This window comes from Oryzias melastigma, linkage group LG3, assembly GCF_002922805.2.
Source record: "Oryzias melastigma strain HK-1 linkage group LG3, ASM292280v2, whole genome shotgun sequence".
Lineage (NCBI taxonomy): Eukaryota > Metazoa > Chordata > Actinopteri > Beloniformes > Adrianichthyidae > Oryzias > Oryzias melastigma.
The window spans coordinates 24305073-24323032 of record NC_050514.1 but is presented as its reverse complement, the minus strand read 5'-3'; the positions used below and the strand labels follow the sequence as shown (position 1 = coordinate 24323032).

Sequence of the window (17960 nt, the reverse complement as noted above, 5' to 3'; positions counted from 1 at the left end):
TCTGGTAAGGAATAGACCGGTATGGGCCAGTTAATTCTGGCAAACATTTCCACTCATTTAAGCCTCACTTCTACTGAGCGGTTTGTTTTCATGGTGCAGGGGTGGTGTAGACTGTTAGCTTGTCATTGTAGTGCGACGACTAGAAAAGCAACAACAATGGCGTTCATCCAGCAGCTTGCCTTTTTCTTGCTTTACTTTTAGTACAGGAATTTAATGTTGTTAGAAACAGATTGTGGCCGGATAAGAATACCACCGCAGCAAACATGAAAACGGAATTGCTAGCTTAGCGCTATATTGATGTTTTCCAAAATCGTCATCCCTTTCTGCGAATCAGCGGATGGCTACAGCGACTCCACCCCAACTGTCCCATTCTATTTTTCTATGGACCTACATTGGGTGGGGGACCTCAAAAGTTACGGTTTCGTACTTTTTAATGGGTCGTCTTTTCAATGGAAACCCTCGATTACCGGACTGGACCAAGCTTTACAATGTAAAATCGACAGGCCACAAGCTCCATGTACGTAATTTTCCTCATTTGAGCTTACATCTAGGTCAAAACTGTGTGGCTGGATAGCTATGATATTGCTTTCAATTTTTTGTTGCACCTCTAATGTTAGCTTGAGGTTGTCAGGAGCTGTAAGAGAGAGAATGCAAACAAAGGGATGATGGGAAATAAGGACAAGCTTCCTCTGTAGTCCTCCCCACATCTCAGAGGCAAATTTCTGATGAACTACTGCCGCTCTACAGAAACTATATTCTAGAAAACAACTTTTTTTTTAACCTGAAAACAGGAAATTCATAATTAAAAGACCTTTGGGAACAGTTTTACAAACATTCAAAAGTTGATTAGAGCGGGACTTTAACATTTTTGGATAATAGGAGGAAAACTGAACTTTTTTTTAGGAATAAGTGGTAGGAATTGATATTTAATCCAATTTAAATAGTCTGTTGATTGCATGTGATGATCAGCAGTTTTCCTTTTTAACTTTATCATCTTCACATGGAGCCACTGGAGGCTGTACGAAGACACGGAGCAGCTCCAGCCTCACCTGCTGCAGCAAAAACTGTTGTCTAATGAGAAAACTGCGATGTTTCTAACTACTCCCCCGCACCCAGAAACTTAACCCAATACACACCAGCATGCACTCGCACACCGGCGGAGACGGAAACGCACACGTGCTCACACACACCATTACTCTTTCTTTCTCTCTATCTGCTACGTTTAATTCCCTTCGGAAAAGACAGGTGCAAACGTTGATTGAGCCTGAGCCAGATTTAGCCCCAGCTCTCAGTGTGCGTCCAGCTGTACTCTCCAACCCACTGAGATCGATGTCCAGCCAGCCAGGCAGCCAGCCAGTCAGCCGAGCTGCACCCAGCGGGCAGAGGGGGCCCAGGGCAATCCCCCAACCCCAGACACAGCCGCGCTTCACTGGGTTCATTGGGCAGACCTCAGCGGGGCATCACATTGTGCCAAGCCCAATCACTGCACCGCTGATGCAGGATTTGCTGCAGGTCGGACTGGGGAGGGGGGGACCCCAAAACCTGCTGGACTTCCACCTAAAAGCTCCTGTAATAACCACCTTTCCTGTATTCACTTTTTCCCCTCTTCCTGCATTCTCCTCCTCCTCCCCTATTGAACTCTCCTTGTCTCCCTCTATTTCTCCTCCTCACCCTTCCTCTCCTCGCTCGATCCATCTTGGAGCTGCTTTGATTCTGGTCTCTCTTTTCCATCCTCCATCCTCCATCCTCCATCCTCCCAGCCCCAGTCGTTCTCCAGCCAACCACAGTTTCCTATTGATTTATTGATTGCTGTCTGCCTGTGGGAGAGCGGCCGCAGTCTCCCTCTGCTCTTCCCTGCATGGATTTGTCTTCCCTTTTCCATCCTTTCTTCTCCCGCTCTCCCACTTCACCCTCTCCATCTCCCTATCGATGCAGCAGCTCTGAAACATGAATTAGAGAAAGACGGGGAGTCCAATTTAGCCAAAGAACTCGAGATTCATCCACGCTCATTTCTTCCTCCTCTCCTTCACTTTCTTTCACGTACACTTACCTGTCCGTCTACTCTATTTCTGCTCTGCTTTTCTTTCGTTTGCCCAGTCTGTTGCTGTAGTTTTTTTTTTTTTTTTTTTACTTTCGTGCTGCTCTGCATAAGCATTAACAGCGAGTTGTCACGCATTCAAGATAGGCTTGTTGGATGGATCAGCCATCTTTAAAATGCAATTTTTCTCAAATGTAGAAAAATCTATATTTATCTTCAAAGCTCAATAAAAACATGGATTTCTGCAGAGTTCAAAATGAAAGTTAAAAACTAATATTCAACAAATCCAATAATCCCTGAAATTTTTAAGTGATGCAGCCTTTGGTTGTAATCCCACAGCCTAATTTTCTCCATTTTCCCTCCTCCAGATCCAGGTCTAAAACCCTAACAACCTATTCCATTGAATCCAGTGTCACATCTTTCCAGTCTCTCTTTGGTTTGTGCTCCTGGCTGGAGGGATGCGCGGTTTTAAAGCGTGCTTTCCGCCTGAACTGCAGGTTAGTGCCGGTCACAGAGAATAGCATCTGATTTTCTGACCTCTGGGGTCATTCAGCAGCTCTCTAGGTTAGGTTGAACAATGGGATCAGCTGAAATGGTTGGACAGACAGAGAGACTGGGAAACTGAAAGGAAGACCCTCAATCTATCAAACTGACCCTGTAATGTCGTCCACTCAATAGAAAATTGGACATAGCGAAGCAGGTCGCACTCAAAAGAATGCATCCATAAAAACAAATGTAACCACAGATTCCACACATGCACATTTTGACATGTGTAAACTAAATCTTGAAAGTTTCACTGATTTTTTCTTTAAACGTGATAAAAGAAAAACATCCAATATATGTTTTTGTTGGTTTTCATGTCCTCAGTTTTTTCTTTGTTTGCTCAGGTTTTCTGAAATGTTTGTCTTCTTTTTAGAAGCTGTGAAGGTGACTGAGAATTTGATTAGTTGATTTCCAAAAGCAATATGCCAACAACAAAAATGCCTCTGATATCAGCGTTATTACCTCACGGTCAACAGGAGAACAACTCTGTGCTGAAAAGACATAATTGCAGAAACGACCAATTCTGTTGTATTTTGATGAAAACCCACTCCTTAAAAATTCAAGGGGTTTTTGTGTGTGTTTTTTAATATTTTCTTGTGACATTTTCATTATGATGAAGGACATACACAATGAAAGTTAAGCTTCACATTGCATTTCTGAGTATTTCTTGATTCAAATTGTTGTGAATCAGAAGCATTATTATTTTAGCATAGAACTCACAACAGCAAAGCTCCTCGTCATTCTGATGCATCCACTTGTAAACGGTTAGATCCATGTACATACACAAAATTTCTATACTTAATCTGCATATGATATGATGAATTCTGAAATAGCGTTATGTCTATTTAGATGATCATGTGATTTTTTGATACTTAAGAATTCTTAATGACCTGTATCTGTGTTGGTAAGTTATAAATATCTGATTAGAAGTTATGAACCCGTAAAATAATAGATGCAAAGAAAATGGGTGGGATTATATTAATTTGCTTCCTCCCACTCCCTTTCAAGCAATCTATAATAGATGCCTAATTATAATTATTAATTAAGATGTAAATTTCTGTTGATTTTTTTTGTTTTTGCATTATTCTTGCTTTGATTGCTTGAAATAAACCATTTCTAATCTAATCTCATCTAATGTACATCTTTGTTTTCCTCACCCAAACTGGAGTCTTGCACAAAACTGTTGTGCTGTTAGTGTTATTTTGGGATTATGAGGGGCAATAAGCTAGAGGACGAATATTTAAACAAAACGGTGACAGGAAGTGGGAGCGGGCTTACTCCACACCAACAGTTTTCCCACAACTCAGTGGTAAATTTCTAATGAACTACTGCCACTCTGCAGAAACTATGTCTTAAAGCAAATAGTTTTTTTTTTTGTCTTAAATTGGCAAAATCGCTTTTAGAACATATCAAGGCTGAATCTTAACTCATCCTCTACCCCTACAGCTTCTCCCTACCCCTACATTTAGCCCTCCAAACGCAGAGTTATGGAAAAATGGTATCTGCAAAGACATCATCAATAGTCACCGGCTACATCAGTGCTCAGAAATACATAACAACATCGGTTTTAAACTTTAAAAAGTCCTGCTAAAACAAAAAGTCATTGCCTACATTTAAATTTAAACTTAGAGAACATCCACATGAAGTAAAGCACTTATCCAGATCACTGTCGCGACAGAGGGCTCTAATTTCCTCTGCCACAAGAGTTAACTTTAAAAAAAATATTTTGGCAACCCTAGCCCTTCAATTGCCCCTACAATTGGAGGGGTAGGGGAAGAACTCGACATAACTCGACATAATTCGACATAACTATAACTTGCAGGACAAATATACATTTCCCCTGCAAGTTATAGTGCTCAAAGTTCCCTTTTTCTTCTGTCCTAAAATGTTGTTTCTTGTCCAGAAAAGGAATTCCATCTGACGAACTCCCAGATGGGGCTGCATGTGCGTATGCTGGGGGTTGGTGTATGACAGCAGATTTTCAAGACGAGACTACATCTCTGATTACTGCTGTGGTGCAAGATGCTCTTTGTATTGATAAAATCCATACTCCTGAGAAAGCGACAGAGGGCTTGAGATTAGTTTCCTGACTGCAGCCTAGTTAATTCCACAGAGGAGAGGACTTGTGCACCTGAGGCCCTGGAAGTCGCAGAGCCCAGACATGCCGACTGCACAGGCACGGCCACCTAAATGCCAAAAAGAAGTGCACGTGAACATGCACCGATGCGTTCACACACACATGCACGTGCCCCCCGGTCTGACGCCAACACCCCGACAAGAGCAGGGGTTAGGTGTCTGCAGGCCAGAGAGTGGCAGCACAAGGACAGACATCTTGCTGTCTGTCTGGCTGCCGACAGGTCTGCCGGATCAATATGCTGACGCTCCCCTCCTCTTCCCTTCTGACCTCTCCCACTCTTTTGTCTTTTTCTTCTGTCTCAATCCATCTTTTATTGTCCTTCTTTCCCTTTTTGTCTGATTTCGTTTTCTCTCTTTTATTCCCACTCTTTCAATTGTCCCAAAGCAAAGGCCATCCTCATCCCCCTCCACCACCATTTCATCAGTTTTTTCCCTCTTCTTCAATGTGGAGATGCACTTTACAGGGAAAGAGCGAGTGCACTTTCACCACTCTCAAGGCGGCCTGCCACTTGAGCCAGAGCGCCTTACATAATGCAAATTTATTAGAGGTGATATTATTGACTGCAAAACTCCATCAACAAAGCTTTAAAAATGAGCAGCCCAAAATAAACAGAAATACTTGAGACTCTCGCGCTGAAAGACGTAAAGTGCGCGGTAAGAAAGACGGCCATGAAAGCTCCCTGCGCTTAGCTGCTTTTCGCAGGTGCTCTGCAGAAACAGCAGTCCACATAATGATGAAAGTGTCTTTTATTTCCTGATTCACACCATTCATACCCGTGTCTGTTTAATGCAGGTTTCTATAATGTGCCTTTCCATCTGTTCTTAAGAGTGCAAACCTATTGAGATCATCTGTCTCAATAAAGCTTTGATGGATAAAAGAAGGACAGGGGTATTAGCACATATGAAAGGAATGAAAGAGTGTTTAGGATCAGATCAGACAATCTTTCACAGTTTGCTGCCTTTTTTTCTTACAGTGCCGAAAAAAGGCTTTAATCCATGTCTACTTAGACATAAAGGGATCACACGCAGCGGACAGTGGAAAGTTAAAACCACAAACCAAACTGATGAAATATGCTTCTGCAAACATTAACTGGACAGGGTTTCTTTTTTTCAGTTTTAGAATAGAAAAATGAAAAGAAAATGTAAAAGTTGGAGTCACCCCTTAGTCCTCACTTTTAACCAATGTCTACAGTACGATAGCATCACCCGTACTTCAAAAGTGCGTGCAACTTCTACTAGCCATACAAATACACTTACCACAAGAACAACAATGGTACGTTCCATTTTATGCAGCCGCTTTCCTCTACACCCCACAACGAGGCTCGGACAACGCAAAAACCTGCAGCACCCTCGTACCTGTAAACACCCCATATGAGTACATGTGATTTAGTAATAACTATAAGGCTATAGCATTCTTAGTTACACAACTTAAACGTTTAAACAAAAGATTTTCTTAACATTTAGCAGAAAAAATTACAACAGAGTGAAAAAAAGATGAGAAAAATGAATAAACGTTCACATATTGTAATAGTACCGATATGATGTTTCCCTTTGAAACTGTCTCTAGTTTTCTTGACTCTTCAGTTTTATTAGCTGGATTTTAAAGCCTTAGATGATCAGTTTTAGCTCTTAACAATACATTTTCCAAGGAAGGGAGTTCGACTAGATGTCATTTCAAAAGTTTTTTGGTTTTTCTTTTTCAAATAAAAGTGGAGTTTTTATGTTTCATTTGATGGTAATTGACTTTATTCAAGTTGAAAAGGGTAAAATATGAGATCAATCAACACATTGTTTAATTGCATGTTTTCCATATGGCTCATTAAATACGTAAATAATGCAGACTGTGTGTGCAGAAGGTTTCATGCGTGTGTGGTATGGGTTTTGAGGGGGTTAAGTTGCAATTTGGTATGTCTTTTTTTCTTTTATTTTGGCCATGACCTCACCCCGTGAGGAGCGCCCACACGTCTCTAATCTCTTTTAGACGGGATGCTTCACTTTCCCATCAGACATTGTTTTCTTGTGGCCCCTGGGTAATAAATCTAATAGTCTAAACTTCTGCCGCATTTCATCGCTATTTCTCCCCCAAAAACAGGAGAAAGTATGAGCTTTATGTTCTCCCGAACTTCGTTACGCTGTGCCAGAAAGGAATGATTTCACAGGAAAATGTATGTATCAGCTTTGATTTTTGTCTACTTTCTCGCAATATGGGTCTGCCTTAGTGGAATAAAAATTGATTTTTTTAAGCTTTTTTGTGCATTAGCTTTTAAATTTGAAATTGTATTTGCAGGACCTGTTTGTGATCAATGTGAGAAATGAAGATTTATAGCCTTGATGCAATATATAAGCAACTTCTAACTCCTTCAGATGGGCTGTTCTATCCATCTATCCATCTATCCATCTATCTATCTATCTATCTATCTATCTATCTATCTATCTATCTATCTATCTATCTATCTATCGTTAGTACATTTTCCTGTTTTCTCCTGTTTGTTTACTCCAAACTCTTCTTCTTCTGACCTCACTTTAACCTTAAAAACCTAAAGAGATAAAAGCATTGAATCCATTCTCTCTCATCTTCTCCTAATTACTCCTCCTCCTCCTCATCTTCATCACCTGCCTCTTTATTTCTATGAAAGCCTCTTTAGTGACGAGGTTTGATGTCCTGGCTGCCTGTCTCCAACTTCGGAGAGCTTCCTTGAAGACCAGCAAGCAGCCTTTCACAGATACACTCACAAATAAACAGCCGCGCACACATAAGCACAGACTTCCCTCATCCCAGACTGCCCATTGTGTGTGTTTGCAGCCTTGAAGATTCTTGAGGAGTGTCTTAAAAGCATCAAGAGGTTCTAAGAGGGGCACACAAACAAACACACACACACTAATGGCCTTGCATTAGCTATAAGCAGCAGGGGAGATACAGACACACTTCATAGGGTCCTTTCGTCTGTTTAGTCTTTTGAGAGAAAAGGACAGTTTTTTTGGGGCCCCTGAAGGCTCCAAAACAGAGTTGTCTTCCTTTAGTTGTGTTTGGAGGTGAGGTGAAAAATCTCAATATTCTGTAAGTGACAGCCCAACCCCGGCAGCGGTTGATGCTGTGCAGCACCTGTAAAGGAAAATGTGGACACTGGATGGCTGAGATCAGATCAAACTGAAAACGAAATGGACAGCACAGAAATCTGTCTGCATTCTTCACCGTCTGTAACCAGGTACAATTTATGACGCATCCTTTGAATGGTTTAATTAAAATTCTTCAAATACTGAGCAGCAAATATATATATATATATATATATAAGTAGTGTTTCTTCAACAGAAGAAAAGTCAAGGATTTTTTAAACAAGGACACTTGAGGTTATGGAAGAAAGTTGTAGACGTGTGTGTGTTCTTGTAAAGCAGATTTTTGGGCCAATTTTGTCTAAAAACATTCCCACAAATACATATTTAATTTCAGATTTAAAGCATTTTTATTCAAGAGGGTTTTGAAACAATCTTCTTTTGTTTTTTCTTTATCGTATTTGTCGCATTTTTAAACATTTTTTATATTTTTAAGTAAAAATCAGACCCTTTACCTCATGCTCTCTCTTTTAAACGTATTTTTCTTTACGGATCAGCTTACCGGTTGGTGCCCTCTAGCTTTTTCATTTTGCAGACTGAAACTTTTTATGAAAGGTCCACCTTTATACTGACAGAGAAACTTCACACATGGCAAAGATAAGCAACACTATCGGGATAGTCGGGATAAAATCTCTCCGATTTCTGAGCCACTGGCGCTGCCTTTGAGGTAACTTGTTTTCATGGAGAAAATGCACAACCAAGATGTGAGGGGAAAAAAGAAAATACGGTGGCCTTAAAGTGCAAATCATACCAACAAATCACAACACAAAAATATAAGAAAAAGTCCATCATTTCAATTGAAAGTTAAACTTCATGGCACTATACTGGATCGGATTTGTATGAATCATAAAACCTTTATTAGTAGAAGGACATTAATAAAACTCAAATGCCATCATCCAATCAGCGATATCCCCCACTGCTTTTACAGTTTTTTATTGTGTTTTGTTTTTTAAGTTTCTTTTGATTTCTAGAAATTAATTTATTTTTTCTTAACGTTTTATTTATTTATTAAAATTATGTTTTAGTTTCTGAAATTTTCTTCTGATTCCAACAGTGTTATGATGTTTTTTTTTTTCATTATTTGTTTTGTTTTTTAGTTGTCGTTTCAAACTTAAATATGTTTATGCACTAATTTATTGGTATGATTTGCACTTCAGTGCCACTGTGTTTACAGTAAAATTCTGGACTAGCAATTTCTAAAGCATAAATTAGTAATTCACAGTTTTGCATTTGCATAATTGTAACAAAAATAGGAAAAACACAATGCATACACAATGTCATTTTAAGATTAAGTAGATCTAAAGCCGTGTTGACATCTGTAAATGAAACTAAATCTGAAGCGCACAGTGTCAAACTTGCAAAATCTTCAACTAGATTAAAAGAAAAAAAAAGGCAAAAATGAATCATGTTTTATGGAAATTTGACACAGAACAAAATGGGCGGCTAAAAATACTCATCAATGGTGGGGGCTTTAGTTGATATAGGCAGTTTGACCGCATTGCGACTTTACCAATGATTATTATTTTGGCATTATTTTTTTTCACAGTTACGAGATATAATTTACATTTTGTATATTAAAAGAGAGGGACATTCAGAGTTTATCTTTGTGTGTTAGGCCGCACACGGTTCTGCACTGTATATGCAATACTACACATTTGACAGTTAATGCACAGGTTGTACTTTGGTGGTTTGGGACTAACACTGTAATGAAGAGACTGCATTCCTAAAAGCCCAGCGTATAAACACTCCTTCATCATAAAGCACTATATGTGACTCCTCAACACACTCAATCCAATCCTTCCTTCTCTGAACTTTTTCTTGTCTTTTGTAATAGATACCTTGTTACTCCTAATCTCTGCTAACAGTTATGACTGGTGTAGCAAAGGCCAGAGTGGATATTAATTCTGTTATACACAATCTAAGGTAAAAAAGGCAAAAAAAAAGCATCAAATTAGGTTTATTTGAATATCTCTGTTAGCCTTTTTGTGCTCTGTTGTGGTTTCCTGTTGAAAAATCAAGGTTAGAGACAGAAATTTATATTAATAAATACAAAAACCTGCATAGTTGGCTTTCAAAGTGCAACCTTTTGACTCCCGGATTAAAGCACATTGAAAAATGAATCATCTCTGTTCCACCCACTCGTACTTCAGACATCATATTCTTTTTTTTTAATTTAATTTTATTTTTTTTAAAGCTGAGCCATCACTTTTACCCTAAAATTTGTGAGGATTGCAGATTTTATTTCTGTTTTTTTCCCATTTCACTTTTGTTTAATTACATCTTGTCAGGGTGTTTCTTCTGTTATTTTAGGTCCTTTTGCTTCTTCACAATCATGTCGATTTTTGTTTTTTACCACAGTTAGTTCTGGTTCGTCCTTCATCAAAGATGCAGATAAATAGATCTGTGATTTTAGCTTCTGTTCTCAGTGATGAGAAATGATTCTGTTTTCTCTTGTTTTATAGTCTGTATGGGTTTATTGTAAGCAGATATTTTGCATTTCTTGTCCCATTAGTGAACGCCTGTCTTTTTGGTTGGTTTCTGTGTTGTCGCAGCTCCTGGTGATTTATTGAGTTCTGCCTCGCTTGATGCAAAGGTCTAATATACAACTACCACCATGGAACGATGGAGCGATGGAAAGGCGTTGGCAGAATCTTCAAGATTTCATGCCCCCCCACCCAATTTTTTTGAAAATTGTTGGTGTGGTCATGAATATAGACATTGGCAGTCAGGCGGCCGTCAGACGTTTTTTTATATACCCCAGAGCTACTAGGCAGCCAGTGGCACATGATAGGACGGCTGTCGTCCAGAGACACTTACACATCGTCCAATCAGAGCTACTTTCGGTCAGCGATTGGTCATTCCCGTCTGTCACAGGACTGCCACAGCATGACCTTAAAATGTGCCCTGGCGGCCACTGACCGATGTCAACTTTTGGAGAAAATTGTAAAAAAAAAGTTACTTTTTCTTAAAACCACCATGTTGAATGTAAAAATGCAACTGCCACCTCCTAATTTCAAATGCCACAGTGCAGAGACTTGCCGAATTGACTGAATAACTTGCATTTAGGTTGCTGCGCAGTGACATTTTGCATTTGGGCGTGGCCTGCCCCTCTTTCGCCGCTCGCCGCCTGTATGAACTTGACTCTGCTGTTTTTAGGATGATTGATCCATGGACTGGTGTCTGTAGATATCTCACTTAGAATGTATGGAAGACACGCAAGAAATTGAGAAATCTGGTTTATTTATTGTGAAGAGTTCTACAGAAACATCGGTTACACGTCTACATGTCTGGGTTCATGAGATAATTCTGAGATTCTTCCGTTATCGGGAGCTACTTAACTCTCACTGCGGGGGCTGTGTCTGTATGACAGCATCACTGTCTCGCATTAACCAGAGAAGGGAAAAATAAAAGCAAAAATAAACGTCACACGACCAAAGCTGAGTTCCTAATTAGCAGATGCGATCCAAATTCAGATATTTAAACTCTGGCCGCGCCACTCAAGTAGCGCTGCTATTAGACCGCTTAAATCGCTCAGCTAGACCTCCGATTGGCTCAATTCATATCTTGTACTATTAACACTAAAGCTGGACACCTCTGCTACACGAATTGCAATCAGTGTGAACGCAGCTCAAGACACATCACTTAACCATTGTGTTGTCGTCGACACGTTAAGGTCTTCTGGAACCCACAACTCTTTTTTTCAATGATTTTTAATTGTCTCTGGTGTCCATGGCAGACATGGAATCCTGTCCACCTTTGTCCACAGTTGTCATGGGAGGGATAACAAACACGTCAATGTAAGGGTGGGGTCATCAGGATCCCATAATATCGCACAAAGGGTTTAAGTATACATTTGGATGAAAGTTATTTCACAAACTTTAGTCATAACGATTTCTCCAAAATGACAGTATAAACTTCACTTTTTTGGGGTGATGTTCAAATGTCATTCATCGATTGTCAGAACAAACTGACACGCAATGCAACTTTTTTGCAATTTCATGTTAGCTGTGTGCGCTTCTTTTCTTTACAGAAAGAATGGTGGGGCTGCGTCTTCTTTAACAGAAGCAAACACCCACTGTGAGATTTGGGAATAAATACCTGTTTGATCTTCTTAGTCACAGCAAACAGCTTTTGTCAATATGTTGCAGATCCACTGGTTTTGAGCTGCAGATAGACAAGAGATGTCTTCATTTTGGTCTCCCAGGATCATTACCTTTTCTGCTGCTATTATCTGAAATATCCAAGATATAGTGAACTGTTGTCCACCTTCAGCAGGCAAAAAGAAGAAAAAAATCAAATTAACAGACTGAAGTCACAAGGGTAACTTACTTTTCTGTTTATGTGTCTCCCACTGGCCATGCTTGCATGTGCTGGCGTGTGCTCTTGCATGGCGGCGGCCTGCTAGGCTGAGACTGCTGCTGGTGATTGGGGGGAAATTGATTTTTTTTTCTCTCCCCCTCTGTTTTTCCCTCGGATTTTGACAGAATCATAGCGCCATGGAAACAAAGAAACTGCTTTGTGACAGAGGAAAACCTTTCATTTCAGGCGGAGTGAATGGCGGCGTGCTGCTGATAACAGCATGGGTAATCACACACACTCTCGCAGACACACACACATTTTAAGGTAACACTGGTGTATAGGGTAGAGGTATTATTGTTGCACATGATTGTGAAAATAAACAACTCAAAGGTGCCTTTTCACTAAGCTGCAGCTCAGACACACAATCACAGTTGTTATCAACTTCTGCAGGAACAGATGTCAGCTGAAGAGCAATGTCTCATCTGGTGTCACAAGCATTTTTATGCTTACTTTATAAACAGATGATGTTTTTTGAACTATTTTTTAGCTAATTTAGCAAATTTTAAATGTATTTTAATATACAGCAACATAATAATATATTAAATTGTCAAAAAGAGTTAGAAAAAGCATAAAATGTTCACTTTTCTTTAGTATTTGTGTTCCTAATAGTGTTTGACACATCTGCTGTTTCATTTATTTGCAAAAAAGTAAAATATAATTTTATATTAATGAAGTAAATTAGCTTAAATAGTGTACTTAGGTAAATATTTTGTACTTTACTTCAGGAATATTTTTTGAGGGGTAACAAGATTTTTGACTTGACTGCATCTCTTTTCATTTATTTCTTCGGCTTAATATTTTCATAACAAATTCAGCAGCTGGTATTTTTGGTAAACTTGCATCGATGCGTCTTTCCTGTTGTGCTCAAAGCATGCTGAGGTTAAATGCGAAGCAAATGTTTTTCAGATCGGACTTCAGGAACATTTAACACAAAAAAAATCCACTGTGTAGATTTAGAGGCGTCTTTTAAATACACCTGACTGTCAGTAATGCAGATGAAGGAAGGAAATTCAACAGGACTTGACATTTTAACATTTTCTTTCTGAGGATACCAGAATGTCAGCATTATGAGCCTAAGAATTTTTAACTGCAGACAAATAAAATATGTAATTTCTGATTATTTTGGAAATATTTTGAAGCTGCTTCAGATAAGATTAAAAAGCACAGAGAGAATAACACAGAGTGGCTTTATTTTAAAATGTCCGTGGATTTTTAACAAACTGCTGCGCTACAAAATTCAAGCTGTAACAAAAGCTGCATCATTGCTTGTTTTCATCAGTAAACTTATTTGCTCCTGCTGTTGGGTAAAGGTTCTGCACGTTCTGCATCCATCAAGTCTGAAATAATAGGGAAATAGCTAAAAAAAAAAAAAAAAACCTATCCTCCTAAACTTAATAAATAAACATGACCTGTACCATTCTGGGACAGACAACCCACCAGGCTAAAGGCAAAGTAAACATATTTAACATTAATAAAAATGGGAAATGTATTATAAAACCTCTGACTAAATGTTTAATTCCTCATTTTAGAATTTATAATTCATAATATAATTTATATATAATTTATAATTAATAAAATTTTAAAAAAAGCGATTCAGAAACTAACCAGCTTTTTTTCAGTCTGAATTTCACTGGTTTTTGTGACATTCTGAATGTTATTAGAGCAATTTAATTAAATTCAATTTTCAATTTTATTTATATAGCCCAAAATCACAAAGGAAATTTGCCTAATTGGGCTTCATGCAGGTAATTTTACGGATGCAGAAAATTAACATATCAAATCAAATCAAATAACATATTTTATTTTCTTATTAAGATCATTTTGATTCTTATTTAGTCAAGCCAACTCATATTTAGTTGTGATCATCTGCATTCTCTTTTTTTTTGTTTGTTTCACTTAAAAGTGTTCATTAAGGCTTAAATATAAAGCAAATCTTGCAGTTTTAGGGCAAAAGCAGCTCTCTAAAGTGAAAACAGTTTATCTCCAAAAAAGTAGACCATAATGGTTTTAATTCTAGCAACATTTTATCTTTACAGAAATCTAAAGAGACGCTTCCTCTTTGCCTGGTGACAGCTGGGATCAGATCCATCATTACTTCAACAGGAAAAGGGCAGGTAAAAAGCATATTTAATGGTAAACATTTTGATAGATTCTTCATTTGATTCTTCTGACATATTTCACAGTTGTGCAATTTCCGTTCAACTGAGCTGCTTTTCTATAACAGATTTTGTGTCTCAACAGTTTCTAAAATAAAAGAGGTTTTATAAAAAAAAGATTGTATGAAAGAAGAGCAACTGGAAAAACAACATATTAACAAATTGCATACAATATGAACAATGAAAGTCCAGAGTCAAATTGCTCTTCATTAAATGATTTGACCCTAAAATATTAGATTTCTGCGTTTCTATTGCATTTAGCATCTTTTCTATCTTTATTGAGATGACGAGAGATGGGATCGATTGTGTGTCAGATTAAGTTGAGGAACACCAGACTGCCAGGCTCTCCTTGCGTTGACATGTGGCTCTGTTGGTAACTTCCACATGAGCTTAGATTCACCTAAATGGAATTAGCATCCATGTGCAGACATGTATGTCTTCATATTCAGTTTACGGTGACTGTGGAGTGTGTGGTCGCTCCTGTGTCACACTGTGGAGAACTGCCTTCCTTTGGGGAAGCTGTTGCAAAGAGCATCCATTTGAATTATTCCATTTTATGAGGATAACTTTAAAGGTTGGGGTAAGGTTAGGTTCAGGATATGATTGAGGTATCAAGTGTCCTGGGCAACAACAACTGTGTGTGGTTGTGTGAGTGTGTGGCTGCTGTAGCGTGCTGCGTTTGTCTCTGTTGAGCTGTTAGTGTAATCTGAACAGCTCTACTGAGAGGCTTCTATCCCGAAGCAGAGCAGAAGGACGGTGATCAGTGATCACTGAGAACAGACAGATAAAGGGACAATCTGCTCTGAAAACATAACTCACCCTGCAGAGGTTACACAGGCGGGAATGGATGCTTTTGGCTCGGCCATCAGGTTCCCTCTTGGGAAAAGCTGTTAGTGCTCAAGGATGATGGCGGTAGGCTGGGTTAACATGGACAACTGGGGTAGGTTAGCACAACAAATGAAGCTTTAAAACAGCAAAAAAAGCAGTCTTTCTAGAAGTTTAAAATGATTTCATAAAAATCAGAAACTGTCTATTTTGGGATCTACAAGGATTAAATGAATGCATTAAAGTGGAGTTTTGGTTCATACTGCCAAGCTAATAAGCTAAAAGCTAACAAGACTAATCTTGTGTATTCCAGTTCACTTAATCAATTCCACTGTTTTTTTTTTCTTTTTTTTTCAAGTTTTCATTAAAAAAACAGGGACATGTCACCCTCTAAACCCCTGATCCCATCTGACCTAAATGACTAAGCATGTCATACTAGGTTGAACACCTTGTGTTCTCATTTTTCATGGATGTTTAATGCAGGTTGGCTGTTACTTCACCTGTACTCATGCATCCTGTAGAGCAGACTCAACTTCCTGCACTTTGCTGATTAACCACACTGTATGTAAGGATCTCTCTGCATCTTCATTGTTGGCTCATCTTGTGTGTGCTTAAAGGGGCCTTAGCATGAAAAAACAACTTTTTGAGCTTTTTAGTGTATTATACGGTTCATTCCTCACTATTAAGAACCCTAAAATGGTATTTTGATCCGTCCACGCATTTGAGTGAGACTGCTTTTTCAGGAAGAGTCTGCTCTGACAGCACCACCCCCAGTCCAACACCAACACCCAATTTCTCCACTGAGCTAGCTGTGATCAGCAAAAAACTTTTAGATGCAGAATACCATATATCTTCCAACTGTGTCCTGTCTTCAATAAACTCCAGCTCAAACAGATGTTCGTTTCTTATGACGCAGAGCTCCTTTAAGACACACATGCACCCTGGTCAGGCACAGTTGTGCAGTCCGAGTGTATTTGTGTTGTGAACCAGTGTAGCGATGGCCGGCCCTATTAAAGATCGTGTTTATTTTCTGTGGGAGAAACAAAGACACACTGCCAAAGCCGCTATAATGATGTCATGAAATGGGCGGTACCCACACGCAGCGGCAGGCAGAGCCTCGGGAATTGAGTCATTTTACTTTCGTGTCGGAAAAAAACTCTCAAAATTACTAATATTTAATAAATAATTAGTAATTTAGTGTGCCAAAGGTAATATATGAGCATATATATGGATGCAGTTCATTCTGAAAGGCTTAAGAAAATCACGGTGTGGCCCCTTTGAGTTCTCTGAGCTAATTCCTTGAAGTTTTTGGTTTTCAGTTTCATGCCTTTCCACCAATATATGTGGTTTTTTTTTTTTTTTTTTTTTATGAGGACTCCGTTAAACATGTATATTAACTCTTAGTTCTTCCCTTCATCTGTGTTCTAGCTTTCTTGCCTGACCATAGCAAAGCAGGTTGAGCCACTTAATGCTTTAACATCTGAGATTTTACTATAGTAATTAGAGTCTTTCATCTACTGGGACCGTTTGGTGTTGTTCACCTTTCGACATGTCCCGTCAGGAGTCGTCACATTATCAGCTTTCACCGATCTGTACGGACAAGAGTTTTATGTCGGCTCCCCTTCCTGACACGATCCTGTATTTTATCTCGGCTGGGGACTGGCACAGGGAGACCCAGAGCCAGACTCCCCTTTGGGTAACATAACCGTTTATGTAATTAACATAATTCCAGCAGGTTTTTGAAGCGGACATAATCTATGGAGAGAAATAGCCTCATTCACATTGAGTGTGTGTGTGATTCTTTATTTGTAGTACATACAATCCATTTTGTGCATAACTGTGTTTACTTCCAATTGTGTATTCACATTCATAAAAATTACAAAATACAGTTTATACACGCACAACTAAAATTACAGCCGCTTAAAACTAACCACACATACAAATCTTTAAAAAGTGCACACCAGTTGCCTGATACATACACACAAAACCACATTTACGCACAAATCTGATGTGAGACTTCAAGGTTCATGTGTAAGTGATGTGTTTAAATACTACTAGAATGTTGGGTCATCAGAGTTCTATTATCAGCCGCTTTGAATTTAGATTGTGAATACTATCTGATGATAACGACATTTTCCCACTTTCTTAAACAGGTTTGCCCAATAATTAATATAAAAAGGTTACATATGCATTTTTAAAACCATTTTTTTTTCTCATCGCTTCCTTGTGGCTGGGCTTTCCCTGCCAGCGCCTTCACCACGGAATCACAATACAAAATGTATTGTATGAGTTGCAAATCAAAAAATACTCACACACAAATTAAATGAGACTATTTTCTCTCCATAAAAGCAGTCCTGTGCTGATAAATTAGCTGATTCTGCCACAGAGAAAAATGGCTTTGCAAAATTATGCAACAATTTAAATTTGTAAAGGGTATCGGTGTGTTGCATATTAGTGCAAAGACGCTTTTCTCCACCTCAGAATCACCTGATCCACGTTGATTGCTTAAATGGTCGAAGAGTTACTGTATTTAAAGAGTATGTGTTATTTCGGTATCGCTGGCGGCTTCTACACTGTTAAAGGGTTTAAGTCCTAAGGATGGAGGAGATGCTGAATACTGCTATAACCACATGGGGCCACTCTCCAGTTCATGTGCATGTCCTAAGTCTGGGTAAATGCAGAAATGTAGGTCAGAAAGGGCAATTGCCATAAAACTGAAGCCAAATCCCATTTACCAATCCCTGAAGGGAATAATTGACAAACTGTTCATGTTGTTTTGAATAAAACAAAGT

The 17960-nt window shown here is 38.8% G+C and overlaps 1 long non-coding RNA gene across 1 annotated transcript; it reads right to left on the bottom strand.

Annotated features, from left to right (window-relative positions):
* Positions 1–914: 914 nt before the first annotated feature.
* On the bottom strand, positions 915–12544 carry LOC112160547. The gene is made up of 3 exons (XR_002921691.2): positions 12158–12544; positions 11927–12059; positions 915–1940 (listed from the first exon to the last, which is right to left on the bottom strand). It is a non-coding gene; the product is annotated as an uncharacterized LOC112160547 (long non-coding RNA).
* Between the last annotated feature and the right edge of the window lie 5416 nt (positions 12545–17960).